Source organism: Gavialis gangeticus, unplaced genomic scaffold (genome assembly GCF_001723915.1).
Source record: "Gavialis gangeticus isolate Ggan-Ray unplaced genomic scaffold, GavGan_comp1, whole genome shotgun sequence".
In the NCBI taxonomy this organism is placed as follows: domain Eukaryota; kingdom Metazoa; phylum Chordata; order Crocodylia; family Gavialidae; genus Gavialis; species Gavialis gangeticus.
In genome coordinates this window covers 12,047,893-12,073,044 of record NW_017729009.1, presented here as the reverse complement: position 1 = coordinate 12,073,044, position 25,152 = coordinate 12,047,893, and positions in this window count along the sequence as shown.

The following is a 25,152-nucleotide window of genomic DNA, read 5'->3' as shown; positions in this document are numbered from 1 at the left end:
TCTCTCAGACCTTTGGTTTAGCATCCCCATTACAACTCTGGACTGCGTTGCTCCTTCTCCAACAGGCCAGTCTCTCTTCACATAATTTGAAGTCCACAACCTCATCAACATCACCCTCCATGGGCTAATTACTGGCGGAGCAGATAAGTGTTTTCTGTAATGGGCTTTGAATACAGCCTCTCTCGTGTTTCATTGCCCCTCTGTTATGAGGGTTAGTCATGTCAGTCTGAAGCCAGGCAGAAAACAAGGTAGACTTGCACTGCATAGACTAACTCAATCAGCTACTGCTTACAAAAGCTGTGCAGCTCTGATTTAGTTAGGCAAGGGTGAACCAAAGCTCTCAACGGGCTTACATACTGTTCTTGCGTCATCTCTTATCCAGTCGGAGATACACAAACCCAACCTTTCCAACTTCTTTTCATCTTTGGGGTTTTTCCAGGATCCTTAATCACCCTCACCGTCCTCCTCTGCCCTCTTTTTCATCTTTTTCATCACCTTTTCAGAGATTTTGACCCGTGTTACACAGAGATAGAGAGACATTTTCTGATAACAGATGGCTCCTTAATGCACTAAAAAAAGGATGTAATGAGGTGCCCAGAAGACAAATTCAAAGCAGAAATAGGGTACAAATCTTTAATAGCAGGAGTAATTAACTGGCCAGGCAACTTATAGATGAGATGTGGTGGATTTACTTTTCTCTCAGTCTTTAAATCAAGATTTAAAGTCTTTCTGACGGATGACTGAGCTCAAGCAGAAGTGAAGGTGCTTCAGGTAGAAGTTACTGGGTGAGGTTTTGGCTTTTGTCACCCAGGAAACCAGAATAAATGATTGAATCAGCGCCTTACCCCTGTGAATCAGTATAAATGAGTAACCCTGCTGGCAAAAGTTAGCAAGGAACATAGTTAAATTAACCCAAGATCAACCAGTTTGAGGTCAAATAAAGAGCGTCCACACAACATTTGTCCTCAGTGTTAATCAACAGCAAATGAAAACCTCACGCTTTAACTAAACCAGGGCCCTCAGTGCATCAGCTTGGCCTTCATGTGTGCCTGGATTTGGGTGTTTGCTCGCTCAGATAGATTTACCTGCTTCCAGCTATTCTGCAGTGCACTTTGTTACACCCGTCGCAGAAGACCAGAGGCCGTAGCCAAAGCACGGTGCCTCTTGGACCTGCCGACTGGACTCCACGGACTTTGGAGAAGTTAGCAATTGGTGTCAGGTCTGCTGACTAATGGAGAAAGTGCAACGTGGGACCGGAAAAGGGACTTGGAGCGAAAATCATGAAATAAGCATCAGCCGAGCAGCCTCTGAAGAGGAGACGCAAACCTTTTCACCATCAAAAGTCCCATACCTGAAAGTGGTGCTGGCTGCCCCTGCACCAGTGTCATCGCCCCTGCACAAGGCAGCAGGGACCCTGCAGGCAGAGCTGGCGGTAAGGGTGCTGGAAGGAAACCTATTTTCATAGGGTGCTTTTGATGTCATCTCTCATGCCAGGATCAAAAGCGGGGCTGGCAATTCAACGCTGAATACTTTCGCATGGGAAGCCCCGTCCCTTGCCTGATCTGCTGCTCTGCTTTCTGCTCCCTGCCCTATCTGTTGCTCTGCTGCCCTCCCCAGTCTGCCACATGCCACACACAGAGGCTGCCCCTGCCACAGGTGGGTCCCCTTTACATTAGCATGTTGGAGGATACGCTGGCTTTGGGGCAATGGGGGCTGGCGGGGCTTCCCTTAGGCCTATACCCCAGATGTACAAGTCATCCAGCCTGCTCCATGGCAGAGATGCCTAGTAGGGGATGTGCCCTGTGGTCCAACCGGGAACAGACCCGTGACCCCCTTTTCCCCTGCACCAGCTCTCCCCATTAGGTTTCTCTTCGCCGATAAGCAGGTTCCTCCCGGTGTGACGAGATCATCGCCGCATTCTTAATTTCCCTCGATGTTCCCCGAGAAAAACATTGGGGAGGCATTCTCCGGTTCGCGCTGCTCCACAGCTCCAGCTCCATAATTGCAAAAGAGTTCTTAATTTGCAGGAATGACAGGATATTAGACTAATATATTCTCTCTGGTATTAAGCCAGAGAGTTGAAACCCTCAAAGCAATGAAGAAAGATGCCTTTTGCAGTCATGCATACCGAGGCAGTCACTTGCTCCGAAAGACTTGCTCATTCATCACGGCGGTCTCGATCGCGTTTACGGTGACAGTTAAATGGATGAAGAAGCATGGCATGAAAAAAAAACACAGGTTCAGCTTGAGTACTTATTGATCTCCCCTTTGATCTGCTTTTACTCTTCTTCACCTAGAGCAGTTTTCTTTGTTGTTGTTGTGATTGGTGTGAAGCCAGAGCCCAAAGGAGCCAACCAAGAGGAAGGCCCCATCATTGCCCAGGGTGCTGGTTGGACAGAGGGATGCTCAGAACAACAGACCTCCGTGTAGGATAGAGATAGTCAAACGAGTTCACTTGCATCCAGTTCAAGTATCTCCACGCTAGGCTGTAGGATGCAATGTGCAGAGTCTCGACTCTGTGAAAAAAAATGAAGTGCAAAAAAACCCAGGTACAACATGGAAGAAAGGAAATGCCGACATCCCCGTACCGCCGGTAGGAAAGTGAGGCACAGAGTGATGATGTGACTCATTCAGATTCACAGAGCCTGCAATTTCTGACCTCCATTTCTTGGGCTCCATGAGCCCATCATCCCATTGAGCCACCCCCACGTAATGCTGTCTCTGCATAACTACAAGGGAGGGAGACTGGCTGAAAAATATCAGTTAGTTCCAGCAATCTGGGCTGATCATGAAGGCCTGGGACATACCCCAAGGTACAGTGTTTTTTATCTCACCAGAGGTGCAGCTTGGGATTATCCATGGAGAGAAGTCAGGAAAAATGACTATTGCATTCCCCAGCTGGGCTAGCTCCCTGCATGGACCCTGTATCCCCTAATAATTAGTGTGCTTTCAAAACGGAGAGGAAACTGGGAAGGAGACACAGCATGTTAACATAACGAGTGCCTTGGGACAGTCTTTCGCAGACCCCAGTGGTCCCTGGAACCAAAGAAATCGTGGTTTGCTTGGGAAATAATGTTTGTTCGGTGAATTAGTTTTTCGAGGCACAACTACCAACTGCTTCGCCCCCGCTTTCTGTCTCTCTCCCTGGATTTTAATGTCATGTCAGCACAATACAATGAAAAATTATATTCCCTTTCTTGGACACATGACAGACCCTCACCCTGCATGCTGTTAATCATTCTGCAGCAGCATAGGAAGGGGTGGAACAGATTTGCCCTGACAGACCAGGTAATGAGCCTACCGAGGCTGGTTTTCTCTCTTATTGTTTCAGGGAATTAAAAGCACCAACCTACTTTATGTAGCCCCTTGTGCAGTCTTATACAGGGAGGGAGATGGAAGAGGGTTGCTTCCTGGAATTCATAAACCCATAAGCCTGAGGCTTGGTTAGCCATGATTTAGCACAGGGAAAGAGGAGGAGAGGACAGTCCTTTAGCTCAGTCCTGGAAGATACAGGCTTCTCTTGTGTAGTCTCTCCACCTTTGATCTTGAGGTTAAGAAAGGGACAGAAATACGGCCCTTCTTGATGGGTGTCTTAATTGGCCAAAACTGGGGAGGAAATCCATCCTTTGCACCTTTTTTCTAGATCTGCCGTGTTGAGGCATTTTGAATGAACCCAGCAATGCATTGGGTCCATGCCAATAGCAACGGTTGGGTGACATGCCCAGAGAGAAGATGACAGGAGCTGGGGGGTAAAGAGTGTGGGTGGGCGAGTGTGTGTGGTGGGGTGTAAAATAGGGAGAGAGAAACAGCACAAGCTATTCTGCAGGGCTTTAAATTAACCAACTGGAGCAAAATGTTCTTTTCCAGCTTATGAAAAAGATCGCTACCATTGTTCTATATTAAATGATAAAAAATAATGTAGGGTTGGGTCAGTCCGAGGGTCAGGTCATTTGGTAATCCCGGGGAATGTCTTTATGAGTGGAGCTGAAAGGAGCCAGCCTGGGGTTTGACACGGCCTCTCTCTAATGCACCAGATGTGCCTGCCCTAGGCTGGAAAACATCCTGCCACTGCTGCACGGTGGGGGGACAGAGACTGAACCTTTCAAAGGTAGGGAGGGGATTTAGGCACCTAATTCCCCATGGAAACAGTGCACACGAATCCCTTGGGAAAACTCCACCCATGTATCTAAGTGGCACTAATGAACAACCATGGCCAACCTCCTTTCTTGCAGTGCTGTCCCAGCCCCTCTAAGAAGTGGTAAGTAAAGGTGGTTTTTTCTTGTGCGTTCTTCTCACTGGGGCTTATTCCATCTAACAGCTATTATTTCTGGACTGCCTCCCAATTTGCAAAGTCCCTGTTTTCCAGCTCAAAAGGCAAACCATCCCTTTAATAGCAACCAGGCGTGGGTAGGTAGGAAGCACGTGAGAATGATCTCCTCCCGGAGAAGTCGTGGGTCTCCGATCATCTCAGCTAGCAGTGCCATTCCCAGTTCGCAATGCCATCCCCCGGACTATGTGAGCAGGGCTGTATTTGCCCAGCTCCTTCTGCAGGGTTTGAATTGCTTCTTTCCCACTCCAAGCTGTTTTCAGATCTCTTAACAGATGAACAATTTGAGGAACACAACTGCTTAGAGTTAAAACATAGCCTTCAAGAAACATTTTTCTGTCCTTGACAATGGAAAAAAAACATGGTCTATGGGATTTATTTTCCCCCTCCCCTACTGAAGGGTTAAAGGCAGTTACAGAAATTGGTTTGCTTCTAGGCAATTACCAAGGTAAAAAATTACAGAGTTGAGCAATGCCATTTAAATGAAGCTCACCAAAATTGTCCCCTGAGTGTGCTGTTGCTACACAGTAGTAATTACTGCTGAGTCCTGCTGCTGCCACAGAGCTGCAGATTCCCAGGACGGTCAAGAGCAGTGCAAAGCCTCTTGGCCCCAGCTGTGCTGGAAGATGTTCAAGTTTCGGGACAGACACGAAGAGCTGAAGCAAAACCCAAGAGGAGAGGCAACCCATTATCCGTGCCCACAACAGGAAGAATGGATCTAGGGCCTGTGATTATAGCCCAAGATGCTTAGTTAGGGCAGGACATATAGTCATGACACTTGGATATCCAGCCTATGCGAAGTGATAACAGGAGGTCCACAGTGGTGATCTTGTCTTTTGAGGACACATGAGGTGTGCCTACATGTGCACTTTAATGCATATTCGCCTATTTTGATGCACATTAAAGCATCACTAAAAACCCTCTTTAGTTAATGCACATTAAGAGAAGCTAATGTTCCTTAAAGCGTCACTAAAAAACATGTTCTTTAGTTAATGCACATTAAGAGAGACTAAGGCGCATTTTCCTAGTACCCCACAATGGAAGTACCAGATTTAATGTGCAGTAACTAAAGCATGATAATGCACGTGTAGACGCATCCATGGAGTTTGCTGGAGTTCTTCACCTTAAACACAATAAAGGTTGCCACTAGGGACAGCATTAAGGTTACACTTAAACCAAGTGTGCTGGAGCTACACACAAACACTGTTGCTGCTCCCCCAATCAAACCACAGCCATGGTTCAAAGTTAAAATGAGGTCTGAGCATCAAATTTACTTGAAGGCAGATCTCAGCTCTATCTAAATGCATTGCATCGGCCATCCTTTTTTTAAAGCGCTTCTGTTTAACCGAAATGTTCTTGGTTACACAATGGGGATGTTTTCCAGCAATGTGAATTAACTGTAATGATCTTTAATGGCAAAAAATTCTGTTTGGCTCAGCCAAAGTGGATTGCTTGAAAACACTTAAGTGGTAATGAGATATATCTGATCTTTGTGACGCTGGAAGCTTTTGCCTGCCTTCAGTGAATCCCAGCTACAGTTGATTCAAGCAAAAGCTACCTTCCAAATATTATTTACAACTAAGTCCTTGCTGCCTGGCAGGATCACCAGATTTCTCTGTTACTTGTAGACACCGGATTTTCCCAGAAGCAACTCTGCTCTGTGATATTTTCTTCTGTGCTGGCACCTTTAATCCAGGGAGCACAGTGCATTATGTACATTGAATTAAGCCTTTTGCTGGCCCTATTAAGCTGGTAAGGGACGATTACCAAATCTCAGAGGCCCTTGCTAGAGGAAGATCTATTGTGAGAGCTAGTAATATAAATCATAAATCTGGAGAATCCATTTGCAATGTAGTCAGCAAAGCTTCAATGATGTGCAGCAACACAACAAAACTACCTGTACTTTAATAAATAGCATAAAAAACTGAGTTGGCCCAGTATGGTAGGTTCGCTCCATGGGTCCCTGAGCCCACTGTAAACTGGGCAGATGCTTTTATCTCCACCTTTATCCACAAGCGAACTGAAGCCAGGCAGTTGTCTACACATTGCTCATGTTCTGCTGTCCTCTGAAGTTTAAGCTTCAATTTGGGTTGCCAAATTTTCAACACCCAACAAAGACCCTGAGCACCCAAAACTGATTCGCTTTCTCTGGTAGGTCAAAGTCCCTGAAATTCATGTTGTGGGTGTGTAAGGCTGGCTCCGCTTCAACTGAGACCCCCTCTTCTGAATCAGAAGAGAGACACCGAAGAAAGTTCGGCCAATGCTGGAAGGCAACGGCTCTGTATTTTGGGAATAAATGGTCTCCATTTGTCAGTGTGAAATAGTTCCATTTTTACAGAATTATTTTACATTAACTGATCTGTCTTCTTCAGATTTCCTTCTGTGGAGACTTCTGAAACTTTCTGCTCTAAATCCCAGTCAAAGCAAAGCTACATTTGAAACTGCAAATCCTTTAGAAAATGGCATTTCTACTCACTATAAGATAACAGGCAGAAAGACAGATAGCAATTCCATTGACTCTGAGTCTCATCCTCCTTCTAGCACAGCCGCATTGCCCCTGACTGAAACTTCATAGCAGATTGGCAGAACATAATTAAAGGAATTGGAAGGAGGCCAGGACACTGAGATTAATGATTTTACCTGATCTGTTTAATGACCACAAATGGTCTAGACCTCAGCTTTCCATAGCGCCCATGCACACCCTGACGTAAGAAACCCCGAGAGCCATGAAGGGGGCATTTTGCCAAGGTGACTCAGAGCAGGAAGCCATGGTACAAGGCGTTTGTGTTAACCCTGTGGAGAGAAGCCGTGTGCCCGTGCAGAGGATATTTGTCACACGTGCATGATGAGTGCATACATTTCCCTTGCAAGCAGCAGGCAGTGCTGAGTAAATAAACTGTGGCAGCTGAAAAGTATGTCTGTATGATAAAAGTGCTTGCTGAAGGCTTTAGGAAGATTAGACCAAGTGTTTTTTTGTATTTGTTTAGCTATTAAGCTATAAGTTGTTGCTAAAAGCCTAATTATAGTTTAAGATGTAGTGAGGTCTTGTATAAAGTAAGTCTTAGTAAATTTAGCAAAGCCTAGAAGTAGTAAGGCTTTGTGGTGCAGTTAAAATTATTTTATCAAAGGAATGCAAGGCTTGTATTGCTATTGGTTAGTTTATGGATAGTTAAAGAAAAAGGAATCTAAGTGGTCGTATGTTATCAGTGTCCTTCAGAAGCTATAAATTAGCTAAAATATCTGGAAACCATTCAGAAGAAAGATGCAGCTCTGTGAAAAGGATTAATTAGCTGTTGCCTGGATCGGTGGGCCCGTGGACCTCGAGGAGCCCAAAAACTGCATTCCAGGGTCCTTCCCGGCACCCCTCAGACAGCGTTGCTCGGGGACGCCTGACCTCGCTGAACTCTGTGGAAAGAGAAGATTGCTGTGTATCAGGCATCAGAGGGACTGCCGATAAGTTGCCAACATGAATTGCTTTTGTCTGTCATTGTTTGTCTTGTTATTATGCGTAGTTGTGTTTTTTTTAAGTCAGTAAATCTTTCTTACCTTTCTACCCCCAACCACACTCTCAATCTAAACGCTCCGCAGGTGACTAAAACAATAAACCCCTCCAGGTATTCCTCCTTTTGGAGGCATGGGCCATTTGAGGCAGCCTTACACAGAAAATCCCCCCACCCATAGATCCCCATTACTCCTCTTTCTCATTCAGAGGAATCACATAAAAATGATTGCTCAATCATTGTACACTCACAGCAGCTGCTTTCTTTCAAGGGCACGGCTCTGCTTGTTTGGTATCGGTGCTGCTTGCACTTGGAAAGCGTTGCTGAGCCTTTGGCCAGGATGATCTAGTTGGGGATAGCCCTGCTTGGAGCAGGGGGTTGGACTCGATGTGACCTCCTGAGGTCCCTACCACCCTCATTGTCAGTGATTTTATGATTCTAAGATGAATTGAATGACAGCTTTGCTTCTAAATGCATCAACATGGGGTTTAATGCAGATTAACCACTTTTGAGTTCACACACACAGCTGATGCAGAAAGATTTTTCTTTGTGCTGCCATCTAGAACAGACAAACTGGCCTTGGGTCCTTCAGCAAGACAAGGCTTGCCAGGGCTGGGCTTGGCTGGGTATGGAGTAGGGGGGAATAGCATTTGCTGGCCAGAAGCCTGGCTTCAGCAAACACAGCCTGACTTGGAACAAGCTTGAGATCTCATAGACCTGAGCCAAGGCTTTGCTCTGGCCCTAAAAGTCAGCACTGCTGGAACAAGTAGGCCATCAATGCCAGCTGTCAGATACCCACAGGTGTTTGCCATGGTCCCTGCAACTGCTCCGCAGCTGTTAGGGGATGCAGGACAGCTGCAGGGCTTGCCTGCCAGGCTGTGGCTCTGGAGAGCCCCTTTGTGAGTGCCCTTGTTCTCAATAGCCCGTTTGCCAGCCCATCATCCCCGAGCATCCTCTCTCTCTCTCAGGCACGTGCCTTGCCAGCAGTTCTAGCGCAGCAGCCAGCCTCATTCAGCACCAGGGCCCTGCCGGCTATGAACGCCTGCAGCACACTTCGGGGCAGCTTGCCCCATCAGTCTCCTCTCCTGTTGAGTGCTGTGACCAGACACGCTCTTCTCCGACAAACCAGAAGCGCTCTTCCTGCAAAGCCGCTGCTTTAGGTCAGCGCAGCGTTTCCAAGAAAATGATCGACTCACGAGCGGTTCATACGAACCTTACCGATTCTCTCAGCATTGCTTGCAAATGGGCAGCTCTGCTGAAGCCGGGCATTTCCATTGCAAAGCGGGACGGACAGCGCTGAGCTCATTTCTGCCAGGCCTCCCCATGAGCTCTCTGTGCCCAGGAAGTCAGTGGAGCAAAACATCTGCCCTAACAGCATCCGGCCCCCGCGAGGCTGGGAGTCACGAGAAGGAGATGCCGTTCTGGTTCTGCTTGAAGAACAACAGGATGAGAAGAGGCCAGGAGCCTGGTACCGACTAGGGTTTGCTCAGCTTGTTTGCAATGGAGATGCGCCTTGCATTTTGGAAACGCCGCACTCAGGTGCGGAGTCCGGCCAGCCAAGCTGTCCTGCTCGCTTCGTACGAATGGCACCGTATGGAGACATGAGGGATGCTGTGATCTTCTCATTCCCACCATGAGCCCTCTGCTGCCTTCAGCATCCAACCCCCCAGCTGGACTCCACTCAGCACCCCTCTGCTTACTGGTTTGGACTGGGGGTTACCTCCTCCCACACAGCTGTCTGAAACCAGGGCGACCGAGCTGCTGTGAAGGGCCTTTTTCCTTTTTAATCTCTCTCCAGCCTGTCCTCGGATGCTTCCCAATGGGCTATTTCAACAGCTCCCACCACTGCAATGCTTGGGGAGAACGGGGGGGGTTTGCTGTCTCGGGATTGTGCAGCCAGCCAGGGTGAAATCTCACATTTGCTCTTTCTCTGCCTGCAGAAGTGTCATTAAGCCTCACCTAGGGCTCGGGCTGCTTCAGACCCTGATGAGTTTCCTGACTTATCAGGGTTTTCTCCACACCAGGAGCCTGCCCCTTCCCCTGCTGCCTCCTGTCTCCCAGCTCTGTCGAGGCATTGCAGACTCGTCCTCCTCTCCCTTCTCCAGACCTGCATGTCCACCCTGCTGTCAGTGCAGTAGAGAACAAAGCTGCAGCCCTTCAGATCCAGCCCCACAGGCTGCTCTTTCCCTTGCTCCAAGCTGCTGCTTGCCAGCCGGATCCCAGTGCCCACCCAGAGGACTTCAATCCTGACAGGCAATACTCGTTATCTGGGCTTCTCCTTGAGCATCGGCTGCTACGCGCGCTGAACTCTGCCGTGGGAAAAACACCCAGGCGACCGGGCAATTATGATCGAGCTGGGAAGCAAACAGCTGCAAAGAACAAGGAGGTCGTGGCTGGGAGCACAGGGAGGAGGGCAAGCGAGTGACTAGCATGACTTGATGTGCCTCTAGAGAGCGCTGCTGCTTTCTCTTCCCTCCCAGAGACAGGAGAAGAAAAGCCTCTGCTAAGATCAGGGAGTGCAAGCGTTTGCTATGCTGCTGCGGTACAGAGAGATCCTTTAAAAAAGAAAATCTTTTATGGGCTTTGCTATGCAGCAGAGTCTTGTAGGGAGGCCACAGTGACCTCCAGAGTCAACTCATGCTCAGGCCTCACTTTGCATCTAACTGCCCCTTGTAAATCACTCTGCTTCGGGGAAGTGTCCCTCCTCGAGGCAAATGTTGCCCCCCAGAAGCAGCCGCACTTCAGAACGGAGCAAGCTGCCCAAAAAGCAAGACCAGACAGGAAGAGAAGGTGAAGATACAGTCTCTGGCTGAAACGATCGGGGGTGGGTTAAAGTGGAACCACTCCACTCAGCCCAGCAAAGCTCGACGTGCCTTCGTCTGCCGGCTGCACACGGCCGACCACAGGATCGAGGGATCACTTTGGAGCCTGGGACTCGCTCGCCTGCTTTTGCAAGGGGCCAAAACACCCCTGAGCTTTGGAATGAGCATTTTTGCCGGACATCAGAAAAATGAGACAGGCCACCGACTCAACTCTCCCGGCTGTGTCACCGGCACCAAAATCTCAGCCTGTTTCCCACCACCCTGCCTCGAGCGTGCAATGCATGCAGGACGTGGTGATGTGGGAAGACAGGGGGGTGAACTCGATCAAAAATATAGCAGGTGCCCAGCAAGTACCGTATGTTTTAAAATGGCCCAAGCTGATCGTGGTATTTAGATTGGAAGGAACAGGACCTGTTTGTACTGCTCAAGCACCCTGCGGTTGTAGTCTCAGGCCAGGGCTCCTTGGAGCAATTCCATGAAAAAGAACGAAAAACTAAAATGTAATTATTTTGCAACCGGCTCTCTGGTGGCAGTGAGCGGTGCAGGGCAGTGCCCAGGAGGAATTGTGCATGATGATCAGCTCCGTGTGCTGTCTCTGCGAAGTGTAACTCTCCGTCACCGTGAAGGACTGCCGTCACAGTCACACCTGCATTATCCGGGGCACACAAGGGCCCAGGGAGGGGTACTCCACAGCACCCAGGATTTGGCTGTCAGCCTCTCCTTCTCTATCCTTCCCTTTCCCCCCTCTCCACAGCCCATCCATCCATCCATCCCATAATAAGGCAAGCCCATTATCCAGTCTCTGTTATCAAAAAAGAAAATCATTACTGTAGACGATCAAAAAAAAATAAAATAAAATAGATTATTACTGGTCCAATTTGCCATTGCTGGAATAATTAGCTACTCCTACGCAATCGTGAGTCAAGCTGCAGTGTATCGGGGCTATTGGACTGCGGAGGCACAAGCCGGTGTCTGATGGTAATTGGAGGCTGATCCGTTTGGAGGTCGGGGTACGGGGAGGATTGAGCATACGAGGGCAGGGAGTAATGAGCTAGCATCTGGGGGCTTCTCCCGGCAGTGGCAGGGATGCTTTCAAGGCAGGTATTTTTTCACCAGCAAGATCATCTTTTTAAATGAATGCAATAAAAAAAAAGAATTGTCTCCTTAGCAGCGGGAGTGGAGGGCAGGGGAGTGGACGTGACTCCCATCCGAGCGGGAAAGGGCAGGGAAGAGGCCTGGCAAGGGCAGGGAAAGGAGTACAGAAGGCAACAGGAGAAAAACCCCATTGATTTGGGGTTGAAAAGCGCACCAGCAGCTGCACCTCTCCGAGGAAGGTGCTATGGAGCGGGAAGAACATGGACCCAGGCAGGTCAGAGGCAACTGGGCTGCCACAAGGCGCCACGAGGCTCAGCTGCTTTCCCACGTGAGGGTCTGTCTGCTCCAGTCCCAGACATGAGCAGAGGGCTTTCGCGTGCAGATGCCAGGGGGAGCTGGGCTTCCAACAGCTGCCTGCTGGCTGTGCAATGGGCAGGGGACACCCAGTCCAAGCGCCATGCACTGGGCGAAGGACTGTCTGCTCCTGCAGGCCTGTCCTGGGCAGGGGAAGAAGAAGAAGCAGCATCGAATGCCCTAGAGACATTCTCCCATGTCTCCTCCTGGCAGGGCAAACCCCAGGAAGCACATCCTGGCCAAAGACCAAGGCAGCTTTGTGCTCATTAGCAGGTGTAGCACAAGGGGATGGGTTTGGTTTGCAGGTGCCAGCAGACTCAAGGAGCCCCTTTGCTCCCAGAAGAGATGAAGGCTGCTGGGATCCCTAGGGTAACAGTCCCCTGTACGGCACTGCCACAAAGGATGCCTTCCCCTCTGGATCTCACTGCTTCTTTGGGGCCGACTCAGGATACCACTGGAGGGAGCCCTGTGGTCCCCAACCCACAGCTCAGCGTCATCACCTTGCCCACGAGCATCTCTGGCATTGCTCGCAGCCAAGCTCATTCGATGCATTTTGATGGGAGAGCAGAGCACAGGATTGCTTGTAGCACATTACATGCTCAATGCTGTTCCCGGTGGACCTGTCAAGGTCAGAGGTCACTGATTTAGCAGCTGGGGGAATGAGTTCTCTGCATTGTTTTAATCTGAAAGGGGGCTCCAGAGACCACCTGCTGAATGCCTCCATGACACCAGCCCATTAACACTGCGATTCTTTGGATGGCTTTAATTTTAATGGAAATTGGATAGCCAAATCCTCTAGGCAACTTTGAAAATCTTAGCCTAGATCAATACATGTTCTCCCTCTGACGCACCCGCGCTGCAAGATATAGATTAGAGTTTGCTCAAGTCAGTCTTTAAATTTCTCTCGCCTCTCTTTTTTCCAATCCGCCGAACTGATTTTTTTGCCCACCGTGTTCCAAAATACTGAATGCAAAGCAATACACTGAGATTCCACCGGCACAATTAAAGAGTCTTCTCCTCTAACAGGAGAGAGGGCTGTCATGGTTGGTCTTAATTACTGAGTTGGGGAGGGGGTGGCTTGTTTCCTGTGCTGCTGCTTCAGTCCCCCATCGTCTCCCCCTGCCCTGCTGTGGAGGCTGGTGATCTATGACAGCAATGCTTACGATGAAGGGCCTGCCAGCACTTCTCTTATCAACCTCTCTTTGCCTGGATTCATAACTCATCTGCAAAAACACCCTGGGCACAATGTGCTGTATCAATCTGTTCCATCATATTTGAATTCAAAGGTGACAAAGAATCAGACACAGTTTTTTTTTCTTTTCCCGGATGCAGTTTGTTCTGAAAACCTGGCCGATATTCAGCTGTTGTAAATCGACAGTGACTTCAAAGAACCTAAGCTCATTTGCAAAATCCAGCCGTTGTGTTTCTTTAGCTCCAACCATGTTCAGGCCTTTGGTCCATCAGGCAGACTATTGATTATTGGAAGATCTGAAGCTCACGGGGAGCATAAGGTGAGATCCTCAACTTACAATACAGAGGTTACATCAAATGTGGGGAGGGGGTGGGGGGATATCAAATGGATTTCTTAAAAGTGAAGCGTATCTAGGTTGTAGCCATATTGGTCTAGAGGCAAAAGGAATCAAAGAATTTTTTTTTGCAAAAAACAAGTTGGTCTAATAAAAGATATCACCTCTACCATGAGTTCTGATTCCTTAGAAGTGAAGCATCTTTGATTTCATTGGCAAAGCAATTCCCATGCATAGAGATTGACAGAGGAAAATAATAGTGCTAGCACCCAGCCAGGAGCAGCAAAGCCTGGGAATGGAAGAGCCGGTGCTGAATTGCAAATCTCTTGGCTTTGGTAGGCTTCAAACTTGTGAAACTTTACTACAGCCTCTTAGAGATACTGCTGGCCACTCCTTAGACGTCTCAGACTCCCTCCACACCAACCACCCTGACCAGGTGTTCCTCCTCCTCCAGTTTTAAGAGAGGATTTGGTTAATTTGCACCAAGAGGCATGACTCCAACACCAAAGGCAAGTGGAACAAGAGGCCCTGAATCCAGATGGTAAAGGAGCAGGAGGCAGCATAATAGAGCGGGGAGGTGCAAAAAAATGCTCTATGAATGTAACAGCCCGGCAGTTCAAGGAGACTCGACCAGACCCTGCAACATCATTCATTTTCATCTTCCCCCTTCGTGATAAAGACTATTAGGAGTCATTTAGCCTAAACTGGATTTCCACTCCAAGGCAATCACAGTAAATCTCATAGAAAGGACAAGAAAGGGCAAAAACCGTGACGTGTACACATGCCCATAGAAGCTTCTTCATCAAGCCAGCAAGGCAGAAAATGTAGCTGCCTCATCTGCTTAGAACAAGTCACCCCTGGCACTTATTACCAGGGGTTGTTCCCCCTTGAATAAACCAACAGGGATATGATGCGAATGAAACATGCCACACAAGCTGCTCCATCCCATGGCAGAGTGATGCTGCCTCCCCTGCTGCGTCTGGAGCCCTGATGGAGGTGTTCAATGTACTTTTAGCAGGAAAAAAAAAGGATTGGCTCTGGCTGCAGCCTGGGATGGGACCTGCGTGGTGGTGGGAACTGTGTTCTGGTAACTGGGATCACGCCTGAAAGGTGTGTGGCAGGGTCCGGCATAAAGTGTCAGGGGTGCTGTGCTATTTTAGACTCCTAAAAGGCCTCATAGCACAGCAAGGAGGAAACCCCTCCTTGTCTTAAAAAAAAAAAAAAACAGGACTTTTAAGTATCCCTTAATGCCAGTGAAGTAAGCCTCAAGATAAGACTCCTGCTTTTCCCCAGCAATCACACAGCAGTCCTCCTAACCCAATGAACCAAAGGAGAAAGAACAAAATAGCTTATAATTGATGTAAACACTGGAAGAGAGAAGCTGAAAGCAGCTAAGCACCTCCAGCTCCCATTAAAGTCAATGGCAATGGAAAATGCTCAAAGTTGCTCTCTGAATTGGGCCCATCAGTGTCATGACGGCTGCTGAGCGGAGATGGTTCCTTGAAAGGAATTAACGTGCAGTCGTGCACCTAATAGGGCTGGCAGAGTCCATCAAAACCAGGGTATTAATGGAGCTCCTTGCAGAGACGACAAACCCCTTCTGCACTTCCCTCCCTTGTGTTGACCTGCAGTGGGTGACGCAGACAATTAGGCCACTTTGCAAATGGATACATTAGCTGTCAGGAATGACTCACTCCGGCTCTTTGTTGTGAATGGAAGCGCCAAGGGGCCAGCCACTTCCCGACCACAGGAAATGCCGACTCTTCGGTGCTACGTGCTCTCCATGCCAAAAGCTGGAAGATACACCCCTGCTGCAAACCAGCCCGCAGGACATTTCCAGGGGAAGCTTGTCCCCTTTCCCATCCATCCCTGCTTGCGTTTTCCAAACCAACTTCTAAACCCCTGGGCCTGGGCTTTTTTTGCACCTGAGAAGTACCACACTTGTGTGCACAAATTCTCAGAGACTTGCACTCATTGATGGCTACATCTGCGTGTGCATATGTAATACAGAGGCCTCGGCTTCTGGTGCCCACACCACCTGGCAGAAGCCAGCACACACCTGTCCTCCCCTTTGGGCACACGCCGTATGAACAAGCCCGTGCTACTTGCATGGCACCGACCTTGCCCCAGCTTGGGTAACAGCGAGAGTGCTCTGAGCACCTTGCGCAGGCTTAAATATTGGAAATGACCTTGGAGGTTGGCCCTCCAGCTAGACTTTGTATTGCATCTTCTCCAAACTTTTTTGTTTCTAAGGCAAACCCCAGCTACTTGCTCTCCTAAGACGCAGGACACTGCTAATTGCTGCAAGATGCACTGACTCGTATCATACGTTTCCTGTCTTGTCCTTGGCGGCCAACAATGTGCAGAGCTGATTCTTCAAGTCCTTCCTGCTATTCATTTTACCTGCACGACTTACAAGCTAATAGTTCCCTTTTTTCTATCAGCCAGCCACTGGCATAGAGCACAGGACAGAGAAACCCATTAAAACAAGGCAGCAGGAAGGCAATATTTTCGTGCCCCTCTTCTGACACAGTCCGTGTAATAGAGAAGAACACTTTCCGAGTGGAGAGGTTAATCGCAACTGTAATAACAGAGGAAACTTGATGGGGGGAAGAAAAGCACTGGAGCAACTTGAAGTGGATTCACTGGATTTTTAAATTATTCACCAGTCTTGAAGGCAATCAAGACTTCTGTCCCGGCTGTATCGTTCCACTCGCCACCATGCCTTAGCAAGGGGGAAGAGGACTGGGCTGAACGTTTATGCATCAGTTTACTCCACCGTGGGGCTTCCTTAAGCCCTAAACTTATGAGACAAGGAGTCAGTGCCTCCTGCAGCAATTAGCAGTGTCAGCAGTGTCCTGAGGCAGCCTACTTGGACCAAGAAGATGTGGGATTTGCAACAATGCTGTCAAAACACAAATGCTGCTTTCTGCTCTTATTAATCACAGTGGCTCTTACAAACACTCAAGATCAGCAGAGGCCAAATTATATCAGTGTCTAATCCTGGCCTGTCCTCAGCATTTGTCTGACTAACACCAAGTTCCTGGCAAAGTAGATGCTGGGGTCGGGGATTTTTTAAGGGACTGGGCTGTATTTGCATGAGATCAACCATCTCCATTTCTCACCATTCAGTGAGGTTTGTCCTTCTTTGTAAAGAGACCCAGTCATCCCAACTGAGGATGCAAACAGTGCCATGTGACTATGGACACAGAGCATAATTCAGGGCCCACCCATTGGCTGGTTTGTAATTTGGGATAGGTTGCTACGTCTCTGCCAAAATGAACTAACTTGGGAAGGCAGTGATGGGTTCAGGGGGGGGAACAAAAGGCCCAGCCTCTGCTCACCCAGCTTTGGGGCTGACTCTTGTGGCTATGGGAGCTAATTGCCCCTTTGCAGCGCTCACGGATCCAGCAGAAGCTGCAGCCGTGGTGTACAAGGATGTCTCTTGTAATATGTGGTAGCTTTGTAATAAAGACGCTCTTATTGCTTGTCTTCCAGGCTGCACTGCGCACCTCTGCGAGTCCTCATCTTTATGACTCAGAGTCTGAGCCCTTGTGACAGCTTCATTGCTTTTCCTTAGGCCCTTTCAAATGCAACCCGGGTTACTTTCTGTAAAGGAAAAGGAAGAGCAAAGATCCAGATCTCCAACCAATGTAAACTGGAGTCACTCTGCTGCAGTGATACTCCGTTTACACCAGTTGAGAATCTCTACTTGGCCAACCAAGGCTTGATGGTCGCTGGCAACCTCAGTGTAACAGCCACAGACCTTCTGTATCCTACAGTTCGTCTTGAAACAAGCCCCCGAGCAACCTTACTGAAATGGCAATTATTGTGCAGGCCTACAAATCGCTGCTGCATGGCAAAACGTGACCAGGAAAGCAAGCTCATGGGCTGTTTCCTTTGGCCGTGTGCACGTGTGCATGAATGTGTGTGGGGAGGGGAGGGGTGCATGCACAAACATATGTCTATATGTGCATGTGCATGAATGTGTGTGTGGGTGTGTGCATGCACAAACATATGTGTGTGAGTGTGTTTTAAATAGCTGTTCTCTAAATGCTCCACAGCAGGCCCAGCTCCTGGCTTTTGCTCTAGGGTTAGGACTTTGATTTACTGAGCAAGGCTGACAAGCAGGCTGCAGAAGCGAAGCATCCCTGTTCCCAGTCAGCTGAATTTCACTGACTCCACAAATGATGGCCATAAATGTCCTGCTCCAGAGGAGCCGGTGAGCTTGTGACCCCATTGGTCCTTTACCTGAAAACATGCAGGAACCAATATTTTCTGATGGCTTTTAAATGACCACATTGGATACAACAAATCAGAAACCTCCAGCCTGGATGGAAAATGCCTTGTCATGCCCTAGAACAAGGTTATTTTTAACCAGAGAACAGGTCCCTACGGGACATTTGTACATTGGGTAACTTGGTCCACACAGGCAGTGAAAGCACTGCAACACCAGCACTGGCAGGGGAGCAAGTAGAAGAGAAAATGAAAGCTTGGAATTAAAGATTTTTTTTTATATATTTTATTTTTTTGCAAAAAAATCTAGTTGGTCTAATAAAAGTGATCACCTCGACCACAAGTCCTGATTGCTTTTGCCTCTGGACCCATACGGCTACAACCTGGATACCTTGTCCTGCCTCTGCCTGTGATGCTGGAGCAGCCAGTATGTGAAGGTGGGGCAGGCGCTCAGCTCTCAGACCCACATGCACCAAGCTGTATTCCCTCACTGATAAAAATATGTCAAGCCATCAATTGCTTGGCTAACTGCACTGCAGCAGACAGAGAGATGAACTCGGTGATACATCAGGTTGTTGGCCGGAAACAAAATGGAAACAAAAATGGCTTTTAAAAGGCAAAAATAAAAAAAACAATTATACACAAAACACCTTTCAATTTTCCAGGTGCGTTTGCAAAATAGCCTTTCCTGTCCTTTGTTCTCCCCTCTGTGCCAACGTTTCTGCAAATCACGGGAGACTTTTTCTCAGAGTTTGGTACCACGGCTTTGTGGAATTCTCTTTGGCGTGCTTTGCAGACGCAGCGAGTCAGAGAAAGGGGGAAATTATATTAATATGGCTCCAGAAAAAGGTTATGGGCACTCTGCTTATTAGATCTGACCTTTCAGCATGGCATGTTCCCTCTCTGCCTGCCATTTCGAAGGAGGGACACAAAATCTTTGATGGCTTGCTTCCTTAATGCCCCTTTCAGCAGTGGATTCCCAGGCAACGGGAATCGGGCAATTATTCAAATCAGGCACAGATTTTGGAGTCAATTCTCAACGCCGCCACGTTACCCAAAAGCTTCAGCTGCAAGAGGTCTGGGTGACGTGGGCACGGGAGCTGTACGTTAAGAGGTGGCAGGTCACATATTCAGGGTGTGCCCATAAAGGACTGTGTATCAAGGGGAAGCGTGATCACTAGTATCCTGAGGCCAGCTTGTGAGAGTGAAAAAGTGCTGCAGAGCACTGTCTCACCACCTCCCCCATCCCTACATCTCCCATCTTGTCAGGGAAATAAATGAGGCCAGTTTCCAACTGAATGACATGATTCACAACGGGCCTGGACTATCTGTCCTGGTGGGCAAAGCAGGACATGTGGATTTTGACAGCCCAATAGACTGAGGGAGGCCAACATGCCAAGAGCGGCTTGAGCATATTTGTCTGTGTGATTTTCCAGGCAGGCTCAGAGCAGCTTTGCTATCCATCTGCAGAGGCAGCAAAATATCTGAACAGATCAAAAGACAGCCTGACTCGGGTGGAGGGTGGGGGGAGACGCACCAGGGAACCATCACAGTTAATCATCAGCTTTAATGGCCTCACATCTGCAGCTGCTTGCACCGAAAAGCTCGACGCAGAACGAAATACAGTGATTTCCTTCCCAGCCCTCACACAGCCAGCTGCCTCCCCCTCTTCTGTAGCTGCGTGATTCTGTTAACATGCTAATAATAATAGTTCACTGCTGCACACCGAATGATCTGGATAGACTGACATTGCATCTTTTGGTCTATGCAGCATTTCCACTGATAGCTTTGCCCTTAGGTCACCTCTGGTCCCAAATGCACTCCGTTTGAACCAGGGCCTTCATGCGTAGACATCTCCAGCCACATATAGAGAGAGAGATCTATATATATATACACACACACACACACACACACACACACACACACACACATATATATATATACATACATGTGTGCGTATATGTATATGCATATGTGTGGGGGGGGATGGGGGGTAGGTGGGTGTGTGTACATACACACACACTGGATATATATAGATATATAGATACCTATATTATATAGATATATCTATATAACTATATTAGATATATCTATCTATACATATAAACCTATATGTCTATATATATCTATATATTTGTGTATCTATACATATATCTATATAGGTCTATAGATATAGAGATCTATCTATATCTATAGAGATCTAGCTATATCTGTATCTATAGATATATTTATCTATCTATATCTCTATCTCGATAGATAGATAGATAGATAGATAGATAGATAGATAGATAGATAGATAGATAGATAGATAGATAGATAGATAGGAAACAAAGTAAAGCTATACCTGTATTGGCATGAGCAGATTCAACAGAAAGTAACTTTCAGTTCACATGTGGACATTCAAGACATTCACATAGCTCACAGTCTGGGGTGCCAGCAGGAACAGTGTGGATAGCACTGGATTTTCTGAGCTGTTATTACTATCACAGACAATTTCTCCCTCTGGTCTCTTGTACTTTTGTAAGATTTTGCTGGGGGACAGATTTGCCACTAAAAGGAGGAGAGGCTTGTGCTGCTTTTCCCTCAGCTACCCTTCTGTTTCCGAATGCAAATCAACAGCATGGCATTGGCTGGTAAGGGACTGGCATCAAAGGTTACAGGTGCAAACAGTTGGTGCATTATATAGGGCCATGAACCCACACCCTGCAAAGCCCATAGGTTTCCAGAAGAGACACGGCTGTGCTTCACCTCCTGCACTCCAGTGGCTATGGGCTGAAATGCCATGGCCTGCGTTACATAGATCAGACCACATGACTACTCCAGTCTTTTCAGTCTTTAAAATCAAATAACCCATAAATCTACCACACTGCCACCAGGGTCCATGTGCTTGAGTCAGTATTTTTAGGAAAGACAGAGATGGCTGCCTACATATCTTTGTCCCTTAATGCAGCCTTTCCCAAAGCTTCTGATCCCAAGGGATCATTGTCAACCCTTGAAAAAGTTCCTTGTAGACAAGCTATCACACTTAATGTTGAAAACTCCTGGGCAATAAGGTGGACAAGTTTGGCGGGCCATATCCAGCCTGAGGGCTGTGCATTTAGCAACCCTGCTTTGGAACAAGTGCAAGTAGGTGGCTAATTTGCTTGGCTTTGGGGAGGATGGGAGAAGAGGGGTTGTTCCTTCCTGCCCAGCCAGCCAGACTTGGGTTTCTCCTCTGCCGCTGCGGGCCTCTGAATTCTCTGCCGAGCTCCTTTGTAGGCCAAAGGGAAATGGGTGCGAGACATGAGAACTGGAAGGTGACGGTGGAAGTTCATATCTGATTGTGAGTCCAGATCCAAATTCTCCAGATAGCCCCATCTCCATGCTGGGCTGAACTTGCCCAGCCCAAAGGATGGATTCAGAAAGCAGAGCTGGATGGGAGTTTGATGGCTTGGGCTCATCTTTAATAGGTGGAGGAAAGAAGGGGCCCTGCTCACCTCCGGTGCAAGCAGCTGCAATCCATTGTGATGGTGCAGAATGGACTAAACAAGAAGTAGCAAGTTGCTGTCACACCATCCCTTCTCTCTTTCCACCCATCCCTGGACTTGGGCAGAGGAAGAGGAGCTGCCTTGTCTATTCGGCACAAGCTGGTTTCTTTGTCTTTGGTGCATCTCAGTTACTCAAGCTCTGCTGGACCAGAATGAGCTACGCTCTCACAACAAGCAGCCATGGCAAGGCTGTCCAAGCAAATCATTGGTTTCTGGGTACAGAAAAATGAAGGCACAAGTGTAGCATGTGCTCCCCGGCAAGATACCAGTGTCATGGGACTCACTGATGGTGGCGAAATGAAGAAACAAGATTTGCAAAAATAATTGCGTTTGGCAAATGGTCCTGGAATAAATTATTCGCAGAATCCCATTCCATCATCTACAGAGCCGGCATGGGCATTTCACATGGCCATGATACATCAGAAGAAACAATCCAAACACGTGTAAGTTATTCACAATGAATAATTCAACCACCTAAATTCTACTGGAGCAGAGAGTGGGGCTATTGAAGGCAGGTAAGGGGCTTGGCAAAAAACAAAGCCCTTTGCTATGAGTTTTGCAATCTTTAGATATTACTCTTTACTCTCCAAATGAATGACCATAGCAAAGATGCATATTGATTGGCCTGAAAGGGCATGAATTATATTTAAACAACGTTTTGGCAAAACCGGGCAACGTTCCATACACTTTTTATGTGAGGAAAGAAAGAACATTTCATTTATCAGTTTATCTTGCACAAAACAAACAAAAAGCCTAGCTGTTAGAGATCCTTGTAATGATAAAGGGACATTAAAAAAAAACCTGAAGTACAACCTGGGCTAATTTTCTGGACCATTTAATTTTTATGAATACTAATGACAGTGATTTTTTTTTTCTCGACTTTTAAGAGCAGAGAACGTGTTGTAATGACACTTGTACACACTGCCATGACTTACAACAGTTGCTCTTCGCAATGTTGTATGTCAGGGATTTACCATCATGCTTCCGGTTGCAGGGCTGACTCCTCAAATTACTGCTAAATAAATACCGGCACTACAAGCAAGGAACGAACGTTTCTCAAGAGCTACCATTGAGATCGCTGCTGGGTTTGTTTGCTTGGTTGTTTTTTCCTTGCTCAGCTAATATGAAGACGCTTCTTCTTCTCCGGAGTACAACGCGAGGTGCTTCACAAAGCTAAACCTGTTCTTCCCCTTGCACAGAGGGAAGGGAGGGACAGAGAGGTGCAACGACTTCCCAAAGTCACCGGGCAGCCCAGGCCAGGATGGAGCCTTCTGTTCTGTGCCGTGGCACTTCATGCCGGCGTGTCAGGTACTGAGCACCGGGGAAAGACATTATGCTCTCATGCAAGGGGCCGTTCAGTGCCGGCTGAAGAGGTCAGGGCCCAGCCAGCTCATGGTTCCCCAATGCATGCAGCTCCTGGACCTGCTGTACAGGAGGCAGGGAGTGTCTGTAGCCGGGGGGATGCATCTGGCTGCTCTGCAGCCTGAAAAACAAGTTCTCCCTCTTCTCTGTGCTCTCCCCAGCACATGGCAGCCCCATTATCCAGGACGACAAACCAGGATCAGGCCAGAGCCCTTCATGTGCCATGTCCTGCAGCTTCACCTGCTAAGGCAGCAGCACTAACCACGGGAGCTTTGTCTTCCTGACTTGTGGAGTTAATAACCGCACGCAAGGTGTTGATACAGATCTCTGGGATTTACAGAGAATTGCCAGGCTCTTTGCTAGCAGTACGTTGGTCCCTCTCTGTGTTATGCGCCGTGCCTGCTGCCTCTTCGGGACAGAGACTGGCTTGCTACTCCATGTCTGTACAGCACCAAGCACCACTTGTGCCTGGCAGTCCTGCAACAACAGGTTTCTTATTAAGCATCATGATTGTTAGCAATGCCCCACCTTGGAGGTCAGGCTCTCGCTTCCTTTCTGTCTAGGGTGGATTAAGGATTAAGGAGTCCCCAGGATTTCGCCCTGGAGTCCCAATGGGGTGGGTCTAAAGTGGCCTCAGCCTTAGAGCCACATAGGCAGACAAGTGAAAGTATTAAGTCCTGCTACCCTGCAGGTTTCTTCATCTGCTTCCTCCCCAGGGAACCCAAGGAAGGAAATTAAATGTATAAAAAGATTTGCTAACCTGGAGCTAGAAAGTTATTTATTGACATGAAGGTGTTGAGAAGGACTGGGGGATCTGGGAGCAACGGGGAAACAAGGGTCCTGAAAGCCGGCTGAAGAAAGCTTTTTTCTAAAGTGCTATAGAAGGGACCCCTGGGATTTCAGCTTCTTTAATCAACCCTTATTACAGATTTAATTAGGCGTAATACACGCAGATAGCTAGATAGCACACGTCTGGAAAATGACAGCAAAATAAAGTCAATGAACTAAGCCTGGCTTAGCTGACAACTCGGCTACGTAGTGGAACTGAACTTCCAGAGAGGATACTTAACGCATGATATGATATTGCTTTCCGCGGATAAAACAAAGAGTTGTATATAGTGACAGCAAGTGATAGATGGCGGCTTTACCACACCAAATACCAATAGATTTCTTTGTCCGTGTAGCTTAAATTGAAAAAGAAAGCCCCTTGCAGCAGAGTAATGGCTGATTTACAGCTGTGCGGTGCCCAATCTATTACGTTTCGGTTCATATTTCAGCAGAGTTTCTTTATCCCTGGAAATATTGAGGGCTTTTTTAATGAGGATGGATAGCCAGACTCCATTTCTTCTTGGGGAATTCCTATGTGGACCAGATGAGACATAAAAGAAAGAAACCTGTGCTGAAATCCAGCCTTCCCCACAGCTAGCAGAGCTACCGGCAGAAGGGAAGCTGCTGAATACAGACAGGACCCGGGGCTCTGTGTCAGGGTATTTCAGTTGGCTTCCACCAGGGAATTGAATTCACAGACCCAGATGTGTTCACAGGAGCCTCCAGGCATGGACCCCAGCTACGAAACAGCTGAGGAAACCCTGCTGTGCTCCAGAGAGCACTAACAGGGAGCTCAGTTTTACTTTGCTTCAGCATCCACAGGAAACCCATGTGGATCTGCAGAAAGGACGATCACCTGGGCGAGGTATACTGTCCATGGGCAAGCCATGCTGCTCTGGGTCAGAACAGAGCAGTCATCCAGCCTGGCATAAGGAAAGGTGGGTACATGCCATCCACCCATTGTCATCAGACCAACCCTGCAGGTTCATCAACGACCTGGAAGATGGCACCGAGTGCACCCTCAGCAAGTTTGCAGATCTGGGGGGAGTAGTAGATACGCTGGAGGGTTGGGCTAGGATTCAGAGAGACCTCGACAAATTGGAGGATTGGACCAAAAGAAATCTCATGGGGTTCAACAAGGACAAGTGCAAAGTCCTGCACTGAGGAGGGAACAATCCCATACACAGGGACAGGCTGGGGGTGACGGGCTGGGCAGCAGCTCTGCAGAAAAGGACCTGGGGGTGACAGGGGATGAGAAGCTGAATGTGAGCCAGCAGTGTGCCCTTGTTGCCAAGAAGGCTACTGGCATCCTGGGCTGCATCGGTAGGAGCATTGCCAGGATGTCGAGGGCAGTGATTCTTCCCCTCTATTCAGCACTGGGGAGGACACATCTGGAGCCCTGTGTCCAGCTGTGGGTCCCCCACTGCAGAAAGGATGTGGACACGTTGGAGAGAGTCCAGTGGAGGGAAATGAAAATGGTTCAGGGGCTGGAGTACCTGACTTGGGGGAGAGGCTGGGGGAACTGGGCTGATTTCGTCTGGAGAAGAGAAGACCGAGGGGGATTGAATAGCAGCC